Source organism: Monomorium pharaonis, chromosome 1 (genome assembly GCF_013373865.1).
Source record: "Monomorium pharaonis isolate MP-MQ-018 chromosome 1, ASM1337386v2, whole genome shotgun sequence".
Taxonomy (NCBI): Eukaryota; Metazoa; Arthropoda; class Insecta; order Hymenoptera; family Formicidae; genus Monomorium; species Monomorium pharaonis.
In genome coordinates, this window is record NC_050467.1 from 30,880,819 (window position 1) to 30,899,950 (window position 19,132).

Sequence of the window (19,132 nt, forward strand, 5' to 3'; positions counted from 1 at the left end):
CGGTCGCCAACGATGACGTCATTTATGATGTTTCAAGCGCGACTATGGGTGCGTTCGGGGAGACGCTATTAGCGCTATAACCGCAAACGCTACCAACATTGTTCATGGAATCAATAGCGCGCTAACGATAGTGAGTTCCATGAACAGTTTATTGTAGTGTTTGCATTACCGCGTTCAGTTGCGTCTCTTATCCTTAGGTTAGAATCGTTAGAATTTTGTCAGACTAATAAATAAATCTGTTAATAGATTAATATATTAATCTGTAATTTTGTTAAAACAGAAATAGAAGCAAATAAAAAACAATTATTAATGCTATTAGCATTCCAAATGCGAGAACTCGAAGATATATCATCAAGTGACAGTGATAATGAAGAAATTATTATTGAAAATATATTAAATAAAAAAAGAAAAGTAGTTAGGGTACCTAATTATGTAGAAACAATAGTGCCGGGATTAACACGTCAAGAGTTTAAGGCTCATTTCAGGTATTATTTATGTAAATAATATAACTATAATATTTTTATCAAAATGTCTATGTTATTAAAAACCAATTTAATTGATTTAAGTAGATAATGCAATATATTAAATAAGTAATTTATAATTTAGGATGTTACCTGCAACGTTTGAATATCTGCTGTCTATTATTGAACCAAAATTACAAAAAGAAACAGGAGGAACACCTACAATTTCTCCACGTAAACAATGTTTATTGACCTTATGGAGATTAGCTACTCCAGATTCTTTAAGAATAAATGCAAAAATGTTTAATAAGCACAAAATTATGCCAAACATAGCCAATAACATCAGTCATCATAAGTATAAATTTGTTTAAGATGTAATAATAAAGAATGAGGTTTACGTTGATTTGTATCATTAAGTATGATGACTTATGTTTTTGTTTCTTAATACTTAGATCAATTTCTGACCGATTTAATGTTGGGAGAAGTACTGCATTGTATATTACAAGACGTGTTATTAATGCATTGGTTGAGCTAGCACCTGCTATAATAAAGTGGCCTACAAATGATCAAGTGTGTGCAGGATTTGAAGCTATGAGTAGATTCCCTAATGTCATTGGTGCTATTGATGGCACACATATTAGGATTCCAGCTCCCAAACGTTACCCTGAAACGTATGTTAACCGCAAAGGTCATCATTCAATTCAACTTCAGGTAATATGATTTTTTGCTTTAACATTAAGGGCGGGAGCACAGACTTTGCATAACGCATAAAAGGATTGATCAATCAGAGGTCTTTATTTCTATCCTAAAGAAGAAAATAGATAATTCTAATTGATTTTCTTATGGGTTATGTGTTATGCACTATGCGTTATGAAAAACTGTGTTTCCGCTCTAAAAATACCTCTTCACGCTGACGCTTGACACTCATCTTTAACGTCAAAATAGGTCACATGTTTAAAACTGGCCAATATTTAAAGTTAATTTTAATCACCATCTATTTTGATTTTGATACTAAAAATGAGCGTCGAGTGTTAGCGTAAAATAACAAGAATCCTTGAAAATGTTATTTAAATTTTTCCATAAGTATTATTTTTCTCTCATGATTGAGAAAAAATGTTTCGTGATTTTTTTCAATCACATATTTTTTACAGGCTATCTGTGATCACACTTGTAAATTTATCCACTGTTACGCTGGTCATGTAGGATCTGTACATGGCCAACGAGTATTTCGTCTGTTGGAAGTACAATCCTACCTTGGAGATGTATCTAAATTTCCACATGAATGTCATTTAATTGGTGATCTTGCGTACAAATTACATGAAAATCTATTGACACCATATCGAGACAATGGTCACATGACACAACGCCAACGAAATTACAATTTCATACACGCTTCAGCAAGAATTGTAATAGAAAGAGCTTTTGGATTATTAAAAGGGCGTTTTCGAAGTCTTCTTACAACACTTGCAATGGATAGAGTAGACTTAATCCCAATGCATATTCTTGCCTGCTGTATACTACATAACGTATGTTTGATGAAAGGTGACGATCTTGATATAGAAATGATTGAAAATGAACAAATAATAGACAATGATGTTATAAACAATAATGAAAATGTGCGTGATATTGCTCATGCAGGTGTTGTAAAGCGAGATTTAATAGCGGAAAGATTACGAATAAGAAATGTATAGAATAATAATGTATATTAAGATAGATATTAATAGTAAGAATAAGATATAAGATAAGATATTAATAATAAGATATAAGATATAAGATATTAATAGTAAGTTTATTATATATACATGTTTTTTAATACATGTTCTGTTTACATGTTCTAATATTTTAAATATTTATATAACAAAGTGTTTAAAGATAAATGTTTAAAGACAATAAACATATTCTTTTGTGAAGAGTATAAAGATTTCATTTGTCGCACACGCTTAAAACAAAACAAAGGATTACGATAAACATTTTTTGTGAAGAACCTAAAGACTAGTTTTGTGAAAAACCTAAAGACTAGTTTTCATTTGTCGTACACGCTTAAAACAAAATAAAGGATTACAATAAACATATTTTTTGTAAAGAACATAAGGACTAGTTTTCATTAACTTTACATATCACATACGCATTAGTAATTATTGAAATAGAACTATGCCTTATTGCACTTCTATATATTAACCAGACTTATGATATAGGAAAATCCGGAGCAGACTAGTTTTCATTTTCTTTACATATCACATATGTATTAGTAACTATGTAGAATTATGCCTTATTGTACTTCTATATATTAATCAGACTTACGATATAGAAAAATCCAGGACGGAATGGGATAGCAAGATAAAATAGAACAGTACTATTATTTTCATTGCATAATGCCGCAAGCGTGCGAAAAATTCGAATTACTTTAACAGGTCGTGATAAAACTGAGGCAAGTTTGTTGATTGTAACAAATTTTTCGCACGGTTGCAGTATTATGCAATGAAAATAATAATGCTATCTCATTCTACCCCGGATTCTCCTATATTTATATTTATACTTTTGTATATTAATCTTTTCTCAAAGTTGTACGTTGACATCAAAGTCAAATAATCTACATTTTTTCAATAAGTTTGTCAAGCTTTTTCATAAATTGTTTTTGCACTTCCATTCTTTCTTTGTGTCTCCTTTCTTTGCTTTTTTCAGCTATTTGACGGTTTTCTACTAACTGTTCCATAACTGTTCCAACATTAGTAACTTTACGCTTACCTTAAAATACAAATTTTTTAAATATTTTAATACGTAATCTTAATTCAATAAATAATACTTACAAAATATAATTACTTACGAGAAACTTCGTCGGATTGACAGGATGACATACTGCTATTTGGAGATTCCGGGCTTTCAAACAATTTTCTCTTCAAGTTTGATATTATAGATCCAGTTGATGAAATTGTTGTCAATGGTGCCATATAAGGTTTTTCACCAAGAAGACTTTCCATGACCTAAACAGTTAATATTTTATTAAGATCCAATTGCATTAGTTTTAATCTCTTTTTATTTACTTTTTACTTTTTAAAACAAATTCCGATTGGTTAGTTTTCAATAATATTTGGTTTAATTAATAAGCAATCTTTAAGATAATATTATTAATTTTTTAAATATTTAATTTTATTAAAATTAAAAACTGAAGCACTGAGTATGATAAAAGTAACAATAAAAGTAATACTTTATAATATTTCCAGGTGCGTCTATTATTTCCAGATTTTGCATTATAATCTTTAATTGTTTTATAGGTTCGTTTCATTGTGTTCATTCTCGTCATGCATTGTTTACTGGAGAAATCATATCCTTTACTATTCATTAATGCCGCAATTTCATTCTATGCTTTTTTATGACTTATTTTGCCAGATGACATGGAAGGTTCTCGTAATCTATATTCTTCTATTAGCAACATTACGGCTGCATTAGACCATCTAAAACCTAAATCTGAAACACAATTTAAACATTATATTATAGGGTAATAAATATTCATTAAAAATGTTATAATCTCTTATACAATTTTCTTACTTTCTTTATTTTCCATCAATAAGTCTTCTATTTCTTCTTCTGTTTGGTTTTGAGAAGCTGACATATCCCCGTCAACTATAAAAATAATACATGTAAATTACTTAAAAAAAATACTTTTTAATTATTACTTTTAAATTACTCTAAAAAAAGTAAATTAAATAAATAAGTTCCAGATGCGCACAGTGTAAAACGGACACCACTAATCTAATTCTAAATTTATCCTAACTTTAACTAAAACAGTAATTTGATTGATGGTGTCTGTTTTACATAGTGTGCATCTGAGAAGCTTCCAATTAAATTAATTACATACCAAACGTTTCCTGTGACGTATTAGTTTGCACATATTCAGGTTCACATTGTTTAGATGTCCCTAAAAGATAATATAATCTTATTTAATATAGTATTAATAGTTTGTATTGATTATTTTATAGATGCATAAAATTGTTAATACACATAAGCCCATTTCTACCAATGTAGATTAACTTTAATCTCGGATTAATTCACTCTTTATCTCTTTCTAATTTTTGGAACTAGAATAAGATAACAAGTAAATTAAACTGAGATTAAAGTTAATCTACATTGGTATAAACGGGCCATAATATTATTTCTTATAAATCATAGTTATTAAAATAATTCTTACCTTCACCAAGACTTTTTTTATTCATTTGACGTGCTACATTTAGTAATGTAGTTGCAAAAGCCAAATCTACACATAAAATAATATAACATATAGCATTCGAAGAACATTTTAAATCGTGTCTCATATTTTAGAAACTAGTACTGTCAAAATCAGTATATGCTAGTATCCAAGTAGTATCCAGTATACAAATATCACCTGGGTACATGATTATCTTGGATAATTGAGTATTAACCGAGATAACCAAATACTCTAAATCACAGGTATGCTTTAAATTTACTAATATTATATTTAATATTTTTGGGGTAAAGGGAGATTTCAAGATGCCTATGAGCATCAATGTTTAACTCATAACTGCATGTTTCAAGACTGACAAATTTGTTGGCGTGTAGTTTAAGCCGAGATTACTAAATTAATATATTAAAAAATTATAATCAACACCAAGATCTAGTTGCAGATCATTTCTCGACTTTATCAATTAATTAATAATATTATACTCAAGAACATATTTATATATATATAATTTAGTGTCACATTTTACTCTGAGATATATTTTGTTAAAAATTAAATTAAGTTAAAACATCTGTGATTTCAGGTACTTGGGCTGCGTTCCGTTTCAACGCATGATGCGCATAATGCATCATTCATCCTTGGCTGCGTTCCGTTTCAACGCATGATGCGCATAATGTATTGTTCATCCTTGTTTAACGTTTGAAAAACAACAAGGATGAATGACGCATCACGTGTATCATGCGTGAAACGGAACGTACCCCTGATTATCTCGGGTAGTCGGGTAGACTCGGATATTTAACCTAATCTACTCAGGTCAGCATGACAATACTATTAGAAACTTTAGAAATGAAAAATAATTAGAATAAAATCTGAATAAAATAAATTGAAAAACAATCAATAACCATAACCTAGCTAGTATTTAATCGATTTATCTACCGGTTTCTGCTTTGCGAGCACTTGATGGTAAGAGTTGTAATTTATATTGTTCTTTAGATTCAATATCGAAAAGTGTTATTTCTACAGTTTTAGAATTAGCCATTGTTGATTGAAAACTAAAATCAAAACCAAAACACGTCCAAACTCCCAACAGTTCGTACAACTGTAAGTGTTCACAGAACTTGCAAACGCAAACGCTACCATTGCACTACCTCGGAAGAAATAGCGTTGATAGTACGCAGTTGTGACGTAGCACACCATCAGTAGTGACGTCATGATTGCGTTTGTTAGCGCTAAATCCATCTCCACGAACAGCCTGTAGCGCTAAATAGCGCTAATAGCGTCTCCCCGAACGCACCCATAATGTTCATCATTTAATACATATTGTTACATTGTCTGTTACATGGACATCTTGAAGAATTTAGTGCCTTTAAATTTGAGAGTTTCTTGGGACACATGAAAATCTATTTGCATGCACCAGGGAAGATACTTTCTCAAATAGTTTGCCGTGTTATAGAAAATACAACCACACCTTGTCTTTCTCATTCTACAAAAAACAAATTAATATTTGCACAACATTATAATACAGGACCAACATTAAATTGTCAAGGAGAACAATATAAAAAAGTTCAAATGTCAGATAAAAGTTTCTCTGTAAGATCTGCAAATGCATATTGTCTTACAAAAGCTAATGAAGTGCTTAAGATTGAAAATATTATAAAACATACAGAAGGAAATAGTTTTATAATTGCTAGAAAATTTGAAAACAAATCAGATCTTTTTTTTTATCCATTTCCTTCTAGCTGTATAAACATGTATATTGTTAATACTCTTGGAACACTATGCAGGTGGTATTTAGATGATATTAAAAAAAAGTTGTACTATTACCTTATCCTGAAAAAAATGCGCAAGATAATTGGATTGTTTCCAAATATGTTTGTTTTCCAATGTCTCATTATGAATGTTAATTTTATTATAAAAAGGACATTCCTATTATTAATTATCATACAAATTGTAATTGATTACAATAAAGTTATTGCAATGCCTTACTCTGATATTCTTATAATTATTATCACTATATCCGTACTTCTGCACACTTGCACAAAATATAATCTTATTTACAAATTTATTTTGCGTGCATTATATAAAAATCAAAATATTCATAAATTGATTGTTACGTCCCGGGGGGGGGGAGTATGCGGGGTCCGAGCGGGAACCGTGGTTCTCCCAGGAGCGTAGTTTGTTGAGGGTGAGCCTCTTTGGGTAGGAATCGCGATGATAAGAAAGGCGCCAGTGTATGGATATATATATATTTTTTTTTTCTTTCTAGTGCTTACATGTTAGGTATACAAATTCTTTCTTTTAATTCTCCGCCCCCTTTCTCGCTTTCGGAGGCTGTGTTCCTCGGAAAGGCTTGAGGAGCCTCTGGTAAGTCTCCGTTGACCGAGAGGTCGTCTTGGCGGAGAGGACTAAATTCGGGAGCAAACCGACAAAGACTTCGTCGCTCGTGATATGGGGCTTCTGCCGCGGGGGTGGACGAACCTGGCGGTCCACCCTTACGGGCCGTGTGGGAGCCTGGATAGGGGCAGTATCCGTCCCCGGGGGTAGCCGGGGCGGCGGGCGCTTGAAGGGAGCGGGGATCGGTGGTGGCGTGACGCGGCAGGGGGGCGCTGGGGGTACTGGTTGGGGGTTGGAAGACGGCCGTGGAGGGCCCAATTCGAACGGCCCCGGAGATCCGTGCCGTCTCGGGGAGCCTTCGGGGGGCGGAGGTCGATCAAAGACTCGTGGGTCGAATGTTCCGGCCTCAATAAGGCGCCACTTCAGTCTCTTGATCTGCCGCTTCCTTCCCCCTCGGCGAGACCGCGGCATGATGTTCTACAGTCAAGTCGTAAGCCTGGTTTATTAGGGAGCCCATGGTTATACGAGAGATACGTGTCAGGCAGATATTTTAATAAACGAGTGTGGCTAGAATTGATTGACTCTCTCTGTTAACATTTTTGGTTAATTGAGAGAAAAGAAAAAAAAAGGGGGGGGGGAGTCGTGTGGGCTTTACTAACAAGGGAACCTCGCGAACTCGAAAATTCTGATTTTAATGAAACATGGCATAAATGTAGAGGGGGTAAATACATGAATTTAGAAATTTATCGTAGCTGCCCATAAACGGTTTAAAGGGGTGAAACCACCCTTCAAAGATTGAGACATTTTTCGTTTTCTCGATATATCTCGTAAACTAAACAAAATATTAAAAAATGTTTTATACAAAAGTTTTACAATAAAAGTACTTTTATCTAACTACAGTAATTAAATTAAAAAAAAAATTTTTTTTTAACAATTAATTTTTAATTTTTGAAAAAAAAAATTTTTTTTAAATTTTATTAATGTAGTTAGATAGAGATATTGTTACCATAAAACTTATGTATAAAACATTTTTTGAAATCTCCAATACTTTTTGAGATATATCGGAAAAAGCAAAAATCTGCTCTACACTATGCACTGAAAAAAGCATGAGAGAATGCGATAGCACCGCGACGGAGAGCGTTAAAAAATATTTTTAAAAAAATTTTTATTAAGGTTTATTTATGATATTGAATATAATATAAGATACTAAAAATGTAATAAAAAAATATTAAAAAATTAATAAGTAATGCATTATTTTTTAATTTGCATTTTCATTACCCTGATTCAAAAGTATATTGTTGTTCAATGTATAATGCCACACTAAAATATGTTAATTTTGTATCTAGACATGGATATATCTCTATAACATCCACATACATGGATTTATCAATATAAGAAAAGATTTTGGATGCGATACTTTTGCAAGATCGACAGAGAGCGAAATAATGACTTAATTGACAAATCATATAGCCGATTTAGATTGGCAGATTTCGTCGATCTGCGTCGACTCTTTGGCATGTCACCGCTAATGGATCCGGACCAAGAAGTCTGGATATAAATATTTTATATTATATTATATTATTATATTACTATATTATATTAATATTATTTACTCTTTCTCTCTCACTCACATCAGCATGCATTCACGTGCGACATTATTATATTATATTATTACATATTATTATATTATACAAAATATTATTATTTTATAATACTTTATTTTATTATATTTTTAGTATCTTATATTATATTCAATATCATAAATAAACCTTAATAAAAAATTTCTTTAAAATATTTTATAACGCTCTCCGTCGCGGTGCTATCGCATTCTCTCATGCTTTTTTCAGTGCATAGTGTAGAGCAGATTTTTGCTTTTTCCGATATATCTCGAAAAGTATTGGAGATATCAAAAAATGTTTTATACAAAAGTTTTATGGTAACAATATCTCTATCTAACTACATTAATAAAATTTTGAAAAAAAAAATGTTTTTTTTAATTTAAAAACAATTGTTTAAAAAAAATTTTTTTTTAATTTAATTACTGTAGTTAGATAGAAGTACTTTTATTGTAAAACTTTTGTATAAAACATTTTTTAATATTTTGTTTAGTTTACGAAATATATCGAGAAAACGAAAAATGTCTCAATCTTTGAAGGGTGGTTTCACCCCTTTAAACCGTTTATGGGCAGCTACGATAAATTTCTAAATTTATATATTTACCCCCTCTACATTTATGCCAAGTTTCATTAAAATCAGAATTTTCGAGTTCGCGAGGTTCCCTTGTAAGCGTTTTAATCGGCGTAACTTTGCTGAGTCAGATGAGAAATCGAATCGATCTGTCTAGATTATAATTGAAGGAGTCCGCGGGGATAAAGCGCCCTAATAGGCGAGCCCATTGCCCATGGAGTGAATAGGGGAGTGTGGGGGTAAGCGCCCTAGTGGGCAGCCCACACCATCCCACGGAGTAAAGAAATATGAGCGAGAGATCGACTCGGGCTCTCTTTCTACCCGTCTTATTCCTCTTTACACGGACGTTTATATACTGTAGTACGCGGACCGAGAGCACGTGAACAGAGGGAGAGAGAGACAGAGAAGAGAAGATTGGTAGCTATTGCCACTATTCGCGTACTTACTGCCTGTCACATGAATTAGAAGAATGACGCGCTTCTTAGCGGTGCTTTAGGGAGAGAGATAGACAAAAAAAGGAGGGGGGGAGAGCACCTCTTTCTATTTGTGGGTACTTCTTAGATGCGCGAATGAGCGCGAGTGGGAGGAAGAGCGTGCTGTTAGCGACAAGGTGTAGAGAGCGTGAGGGGGAGCGCCCAGGGAGGGCACAACATATCCCATGCGGAGGAAAGATGGGTGTCTGTGACTGAGAGCGCCCTATGGGCTACCCTGTGGTACACTGTTAGGTGGAGGGACGACGTAGGGGGTGAAAAACGCCTTAATAGGCGCCCGTTGTCTCCTGGACATCTTCTAACTCAAGCGCCCCGGTAGGCGCCCCTGGTCCGAAGTTCGTGGAAGAAGCAGGCGCCTGAGTCGTAGCGCCCAGCCTCCAGGATGAGGATTCTGGGAAGTCGCTTTTTCGCTCTGGAATTTAGGAGCACTGTGGATGGTTTGCCCCGTGTTTTGCTCCTCTTAATTATCTTAGAATTAACACTTCTCGTGCACAGTAGATTGGAACACAATAAGTAAGAATTTTATTCATTAGACGTAGAATTTATTATAGTATTAGGTAGTTGTATTGAAAAGTTAACAGAACCTTTTGAACATAACAAGAGAAGAGTGAATGTTTATTCAAATAACCCAGAATGAGTTGTTATAATTAAATTGAATTCTAGAATAACAATTTTATAATGTTGAAGTTACAGCGCGGCAATGGAAGAGGTGTTACTTACGGATAGTAGTGTTGATTCTCGAGAAAGGGTCCGTGTGCTAATATGCACAGTGTGGTACGCTCGGATGTACCGTAGCTTGTATCGAAACTTCTTACGAAGAGCGCGATAGCTTACGGTAATTTTACTGAGAGTACTTTTGGGCAGCGTAACGTCTTGCCAGAGCGATAATGCTCCTTTCTGCGGCTCTCGTGTTTCTTATATACCCCCGACTAGGGGGTCCTAGGGATACGCGGGTGTGGGGAAGCTCGAATTCCGGAGATTTTCCGCGACAAATACGTATTCTTTTTGAAAATCTATAATTTCTAATTTTCATTCAGAGTGCCGTAATTTTTGGTCAAGAGGTAGCCAAGGGGATAAGCGTTTGAGATCTTCTTTCGCCTCCCTCCTATCACCTCTGTGAGCGGAGTAATTAATACGCATTCTCTCGTAATTGCTTCACCATTGTTGTCTCCCTCGCACCTTTTGGCTGGGGCAATGCTCAGGCTATCGCTATCCCCCTCAGGTAACACGCGGTTCGCGGCTGGACCGATCTTTTGGCAGCGCGAGGGTGCCACGCGCGAATGGATAACTTTTGGATTATTAGTTAATAAAGAGAGAGAGCGAAAGCGTGGCTGCGAAATTTTAAACCCTATAATAATTAGCGAGAGAGCGCGAGAGATGGTGACAGCATTCTAGAGTCTTAATGATGGCAACACTCAAAAAGAAAGGAATGTTACTCCTAAAGATAATTTTTAATTATTATTGTTGCAATTCGGTGAGTTCGAGCTTTCCCAATAAAAGATCTTATTATATACGCGATATTATAAAATTAACGCAGATAGTACGTGTAGGCCGTACACGCTGGTACCCCGTGCGTGCGGATTCGTGGGGAGGGGAGCGCTCGGCAAGGCGCGCGCTTTGGTGCAGCATGCGAGAGCACGACGCGAAAGAGTGAGACAAAAAGAATTTATTAAAAATTTCGTCGAACGTAACATTGATTATCCCTTAAAAATTTTGTTTATACATTACGATAAATGCAATATAATATTTTGATTAATCAATCTTAATTTTTAATACAAATAATTTTACATAGATGCAGATTTATCCACAAGTTATCGTCGTGGATACAACATTCATTTTACATCACTACATCGAAGTTTTTTATCCCCGAAATGTCCATGTAAATTTCCTATAAATATGTTTTAATAGATATATCCACCAAAAATCTATAAGATATTTCGAAGATAAGAGAATTCGATGCAGTGATGAAAAAAGAACATTGTATCCACGTGGATAATTTGTGGAAAAACTTGCATCCACGTAATCCATGTAAATCACGTGGATTCCACGTGGATGCAACGTAACTGTTTTATTGGGGTAATGTCCCAAATTTTACAAATTCTTTAATTTTAACTGATTGTTTCTTTTTTTGCCAATTTCTTTTGATGTTGAAGGCATGCAATTTTCTTTTAATCTTTTATTTTGGTTACTGGTTGAATTCGTAATTGTCGCAGACTTTTTCTTATTCACCGTTTTGAATGGAATACTAATTTGTGTTTGTAATTTTGTGGATTCCAGTTTTTCCAGCTTAATTTGTTCGTTACATTAAACTAAAAAAAAATTACAATCAAATATAAGTAATTATAACATTCTATATAATTTTTTTACGTACTATAATTATTGACTATAACATACATCTTCCTCCGTATCAACTTCATCGTCTTTATTATCATCTTCGTCTCTTTGTGTCATCTTCATCTTCTTCTATAACATTTTCTGTATTTTCTATAACATCTAGCCATCCTTCTCCAAGTTCTTCATTTCTGTTAAAATTATCTGGAATATAAATAGAATAAAATATGAATAAAATAAAAATCTCACAATAAATAATCAAATAAAATAATATTTAAATAAAAAAGTACATTTTAGAATACAAATGGATTATTTCAGGAATTTCTAGTTACTATCTATTTACTGGGATAATGTATGAAAACTGGCGTCAATGAAAATTACAAAAATGTTATAAGATAATGCATTATGCATACTTTTAAATTCTGTGATAATGCAATCACTATCAATAGGATTTGATAAACCTTCTACTGCTGGTTTTATTATTTCTCGTACTTGTTCAGCTATTGGATTACTTATACCTTAATATTGCCTTCCGCCTATAAAAATATATTATATAAATATATAAGTATATTACGTTTTATGCATGCGAGCATACACACACACACATACACATATGTATGTAAATATATATGTATGTATGTGTATACATACGTGTATGTATAATAAAATAAAGATACAAACCTGTTTTATAAATTTCTTGCTTCTCTTTAGCATATTGTTTTTTGGTCCTTTTTTAAATATTTTCCCAACATGTTTTTAACGATTGTACAGTTCGTACAACTCCTTTCGAACGGGACATGAATTTTATTTGTAAGTTCTCCCAACAATCTTCTTTTTCTTTTACAGAAACACTGTTTGTTGCTTTATTTTCTAAAATTTTACATTTTTCCTGCACTAATTCGATAAGAAGTATTTTCTCTGCTTCTGTAAAATTTTTGATTCTTTCTTTTTTATGTATTTGATGATTCATTTGTATATTATTTTATAAATAATATATAACAACTATTATTTTCTTATAAATAATGTAATAGGATGTATCGATGTGTCAAATATTATAAACTAGGTTAAATTTAATTTTATATTTATATATATATATATGTCAAAGGGTTTGTTCCGGGACAGTTAGAAATCTCATATTTTTTTACTAATTTTTAATAAAGCATTAAGATTCAAACTTATATTGATCTTTAAAAATTAGATATTTCTTTCCATTTTTGAGATATTACATTTTTAAAGTTTTCCAAGACACTTGCATAATGGCAGTTTTCAGGACAATGTTTATTTCCAGGACTGTCCTGGAAAATTCTATACATAATGGTATTTTCCAGGACAAAATATAATATATATGTAATATTATGTAATCTAAGATGACATGAGATATATATAATTTTTTTTAAACGTTCAAATATTCGATATCTTTTTCTTATGATTTTTAAATATACTGCCCTGTATGTTTATTAAATGTATTGAATTCTATGAAAAAGTAAAAATATCGATTTGTGGCCTAACGTTTGTTTCCAGGACACACGATGTTTATTTCCAAGACGTACGTACTATGGTAAAAAATATCCTATTAAATACTTAAATGAACAACTCGTCTTGAAATACATTTATTTGATTTCAGATAATATGACCGCGTTTCCAAATGTTGAGTATACGTTAACTGCGTTAAATTCCTGAAAGAAATGATAATATCGTTTTTTGGCCTAACGTTTGTTTCCAGGACACACACACATTGCCGTAAATAATGTCCTACTAAATACTTAAGTCAATTCTTTTTAAAGTACATTTAGCCTAAGTCTTTTTCAAGTAGTTTATAATAATTTTATATTTAGATAATTTTCTATTTTCCGTATAATTATCCAAAATTTAAACATAACCTTACTTTAATCATTTATATGTACGTTATATGCAAATTACGTCTCTTATGTTGTTTTAAATTATTATGAATCATTTAACTTTGAAGACAGATGTGAGCTAGTATTACCTGACTACGTTTCCAAATTTTGTATGTATGTTAATTGTATTGAATTCTATGAAAAAGTAAAAATATCGCTTTGTGGCCTAACGTTCGTTTCCAGGACACAATTTATTTCCAAGCATACGCGTATTATTATAAAAATGTACTATTAAATACTTAAATAAAAACTCATCTTGGAGTACGTTTATTTGACTTCAGATAATATGACCGCGTTTCCAAATGTTGGGTATACGTTAACTGCGTTAAATTCCTGAAAGAAATGATAATATCGTTATTTGGCCTAACGTTTGTTTCCAGAACACAAACGTTAGACCAAAAAACGATATTATCTTTTTTTTCAGGAATTCAACGCAGTTAACGTATACGTAAACGTACGGCTATGAAGACAGATGTGATCTAGTATCACTTGACTGCGTTTCCAAATTTTGTATGTATGTTAATTGCTTCGCATTCTATTAAAAAATAAAAATATCGATTTGTGGCCTTACGTTCGTTTCCAGGACACACAATGTTTATTTTCACACAATGTTTACTTTAATCATTTATATGTACGTTATATGCAAATTACGTCTCTTATGTTGTTTTAAATTATTATAAATTATTTGACTTTCAAGACAGATGTGAGCTAGTATTACCTGACTGCGTTTCCAAATTTTGTATGTATGTTAATTGTATTGAATTCTATAAAAAAGTAAAAATATCGATTTGTGGCCCAACGTTCGTTTCCAGGACACAATTCATTTCCAAGCATATGCGTATTATTATAAAAAATGTCCTATTAAATAAACAATTCATCTTGAAGTACATTTATTTGACATAATATAACCGCGTTTTTAAATGTTGTGTATACGTTAATTGCGTTGAATTCCTGAAAAAAAGGATAATATCGTTTTTTGGCCTAACGTTTGTTTCCAGGACACAAACACACTACCGTAAGATAAATTGTTTATTTAAGTATTCAATAGGACATTATTTACGATAATACGCGTATGTCTTGGAAATGAATATTATATCCTGGAAACGAACGTTATGCCACAAATCGATATTTTTTTTATAAAATTCAAAGCAATTAACATACATACAAAATTTGGAATTGCAGTCAAGTAATACTATATCACATCTGTCTTCAAAACCGTACGTTTCATAACAATGTAAAACAACACAAGAGACGTAATTTGCATATAACTTATATATAAATTATTATAGTAAGGCTTTGATTACTTTCTGAAAAACTAAACATTTAAATAGAAAATTAGCAATTATTTGAAGACTTGTAGGCTAAATGTACTTCGAGAAGAGTTGTTCATTTAAACATTTATTAGGCAACTTTATTAATGTATTTGTGGCCGTGAAACAAATGTTAAATATCACAAATCGATATATTTTTTTTTATTAATTATTCAACTACAACAATTAATGTACGTAAAATTTGTAAAGACTTTTAAGTAATATTATTTCACGTCTTTTGGCAAGGTACATAGCTCATAGCAATGTACTACGTAAGACGTAATTTATATCTAACGCATGTTTAGAACAACACCTTGAATGTAATTCAAATACTTAAACGGAAACGAAATCTAAGTAAAAATTAGAAATTATTTTAAAGATGTTGGATAAACATGTACTTTGAGGCGATTGTTTATTCAATACAATAAATATAAATTTCTCTAAAGTATATTTGTTTTTAATTCATACTCTAACTTATATTATCAAGAGAAAATGCATATTAACAAAACCATTATAGAATAGACTTTATTGCGTCCCAAATACGGGGTATACAAGGCGCTTTTTTCACGGAGCGTTCCCGAACCGTTCACATACATAGCCCCTCCACTCCCGAACCGACCTGGCCATATGCGACCCTTACAATCTGTTACCCCCCGCCCCCCTCGCACGCCCTTTCCCCCATCCCCTCCCCCTCCTCTCTGACCACTCCTTCTCTCTCTCTATCCGTTTCCTCCCCGCTATCTTCTTTAACCTCTTCTCCTTGAACCTCTCTTTCCTTTTTCATCCTTGGATTTCTCCTCCACTTTCTCCTCCACTTTCTCTCCTGTCTTTCTCTACTCTCTCTGCTTCACCTACTCCATTCTCCTCATGCTTTCTCTCCTTCCCTCCTGCTTCTCCTCCGTCTCCTTCTATCCGAGTCTTCTCTCATTTCCATGTCTAAGGATGTATTCTCTCCACTCTCGCTTCTTATTCTATACTCCTTTCGTCCAATCTCCTTCCCTCTCCTCTGTCTGTCTGCCATCTGTCACAAATCAAAAAACATTTTTTAATAATCTTGTACCACCATCCCCTCCTTACTTCCTCTTCTCTCCTTCCCTTCCCTCCTCCCTCCATCTACCCCCCTCTTCATCCCAACTCCATCTCCTCTCATCCACCCACAGCCCTCTGTTCGCTACTACCACATTCCTTCCCTTTGCCCTCTCCCTTCTCGCCGCTTCCACCATCCTCCACCTCATCCTTCTCTCCTCCATTGACAGGTCCTCATCTACTCCCACTCCCCAAGTCCCCCCCTTCCTTCTCCTCTATCGTCCTGTCCGTTCCTCTTCTTCCTCATTTCTCTCTTTTCTTCGTCACCGTCCTGCTACGTTTCCTCCTTTCCGTTGCTTCTTCTTGCTCCCCGCATACTCCCCATCTCCTCCTTCTCTCCTGTTTCCTCTTCTTCCCGTCTCAGACCTTCTCCTTCCAGCGCCTCTAACCTCTCTTCCAAGCCTCTTAACCTCTCTCTGCCTTCACTTAGCCCCCTTGTCACTTGCTACTTTAACTTCCTTAACTCTCTTCCCAGCTCTTCCATCCTCACTTCCTCCCTTACTTCTCTCTTCTCACCACTATTCCTCTCCTCTGTACCCGGCACTTTCTTTCCCTTCACACTTTCTCTTTATCTTTCTTACTTTGCGAACGCTCCTTTCTCTCGTGTGTCAAAATCACATCTATCGTCATGTGCCATCGATGGACCACGTGTGCGGACTCCGCGTTCCTAAACACGCTACCATCATGCCTGACATTCTTGCCAACTTTACTCTGTTTCCACACTGCCACTCTCCTCCTTCCACCAGATAACGCTCCTCTTCTTCTTCACGTCTTCGTTACCGCATCACCGCGCCCGCACCGCCATCTGCCTTCCTCTCCCTCGATACTCTCCTCTGAATTGTATCTCTCTAGCGCCCTCTCTCTGACCTCTTCTTCTCGTTTGCTGCCTCCATCTTCCCTGCTTTCTTCTCTCGCTACTCCGAAACATTCCCCGATACCTCCATCCTTATATCTTCTCACCTCCGTCTTCTTTTCACTTCCCTCCAATTACCCGTTCGTTTCCCGATCTCCTCTTCCCGCATTTCCACTTCTTTCCTTCCTCTCTCTCACTTTTCACCTGCACAACACCTTTCACTCCGGAGCTCTCCGTAATACTTCTACTCTTATCCACGCCATTTTTCCCCTTCCAACAAAACCATTATATAAACGCAGTATTTTTAAATGTAAAATTAATGTTATGAAATTTAATAACAAGAAATAAATTTATAATTAACTATGTAATATACCATATTTTATTCGGTATTATCACCATAATAATACGTACAAGGTACATAATGTCTTAATTATCATAAATGTAGTTTTATTATAATTATATACATTGACATATACATATGTATATTATATATCAATATTATAATCATAAGTAATATTCGCTTAGTTTTGTTTTATAAAATTTTAACTGATTATTCTATGTATCTAATATAGGAATTAATCTTATTTTATTTTCTTTAATTTCCTTTCTTTAATAATCTTCTTTATTTTGTATTTTTCACTTCATTTCTTCAGTCTTATAATTTAATCATTTATTAAAATATATTATTTCATCATAAATTATTTTGTTTTTCATCACATGTTGATATCACATATTCTACTTGAATATGTTTTCATATTTGATATCGCTACATTATTTAACATTTTTATTGCGTTATTTTTTGCACAAATGTAATTGTGTAGCCAAGTTTTTATTGTTGCTGGCCGACGATTTTTCAAAATATTATTACGCGATTTAGACGTAATTTCTTTCAAAGAAGGCAATGTAAAATTATTAATATACTTTTCGAATAGGAATAAAGTTGGTTTTTTTTCGTCTTCTATCCAACGTATCCTCCTGGTCTTTCCATAAGGAGGTGCTAAAAGTCAATTATATATAAATCTATAAATATATCCAGAAAATATTAATAATAATTTTAACAAAAGAAATATACATTTTTTAAATTATTTTATTTATCTACAATATTAAAAATTACTTACTGAATCGTTTTTTTTTTTTGACAGATTTATCATCTGAACTACTGTCGTTTTCTATAGGGCTTTTATTTATATTCTTTCGTTTTAGCGGAGCCTTTTAAAATTTTTTTTTAATAAGTAGCAATATGTCACTTTCATCTGTAATTAAATTATTAAGAATAAATTTTATATAAAAAATAATAATAAAAATTTTATTTATGATGATTAAAAATTATATTGTAGCATACAGAATTGTTATTTCTATATTAAAATAAAAATATATTTTTAAGATAATTGATTTTTTACAATCAAAATTAGCATTAATAGAATTTTGTGCCAACATAATATTAAATTGTTACATATCATTTTTGAAAAACTCAATTTGTCCTTTCAACTAAAACAAAAAATGAATTATAGAACATATCATATATCAACATTTCTATGTGGTACAACAATACGTATATGTAATAGGCCATCTCTTTTTATAAGAAAAAACACTGAAACGTATGAAGAACAGAAATAACATTCTGGCTATTTCGTTTTTTTCATTACATAGTGGGGGACTGGTAGAATAACATTTTTTCTTGATGGTGGAAATACTCAGTTCATACACGTATATTCCCCTCATTTGATTTTATTCCTACTGCTCTTACACAAGACAAGGACAAATGTCCAAAATGTTGCAATATTTCTGTTTTTCATGTTTCAATACTGCCTCTTACGACAGGAAATAGTTTATTATATGTCTATGGATATAACCTAATACCTAATACAACGTAAGCTATTATTAAAATACCTGTATTTTGAATGTCCTCAATACTGTTTTCTGAAGTACTAGTATCCATTGTACTGTTAGATATTATTGAATTAGGTGTAGTATTAGTATTAGTAG

The 19,132-nt window shown here is 33.0% G+C and overlaps 2 pseudogenes; one reads left to right on the forward strand and one right to left on the reverse strand.

The window, feature by feature from the left end:
- The first annotated feature begins 607 nt into the window (after positions 1-607).
- LOC105840314 lies at positions 608-1,871 on the forward strand (annotated as a pseudogene).
- Positions 1,872-3,819: 1,948 nt separating this feature from the next.
- Positions 3,820-5,883, reverse strand: LOC105840315 (annotated as a pseudogene).
- Between the last annotated feature and the right edge of the window lie 13,249 nt (positions 5,884-19,132).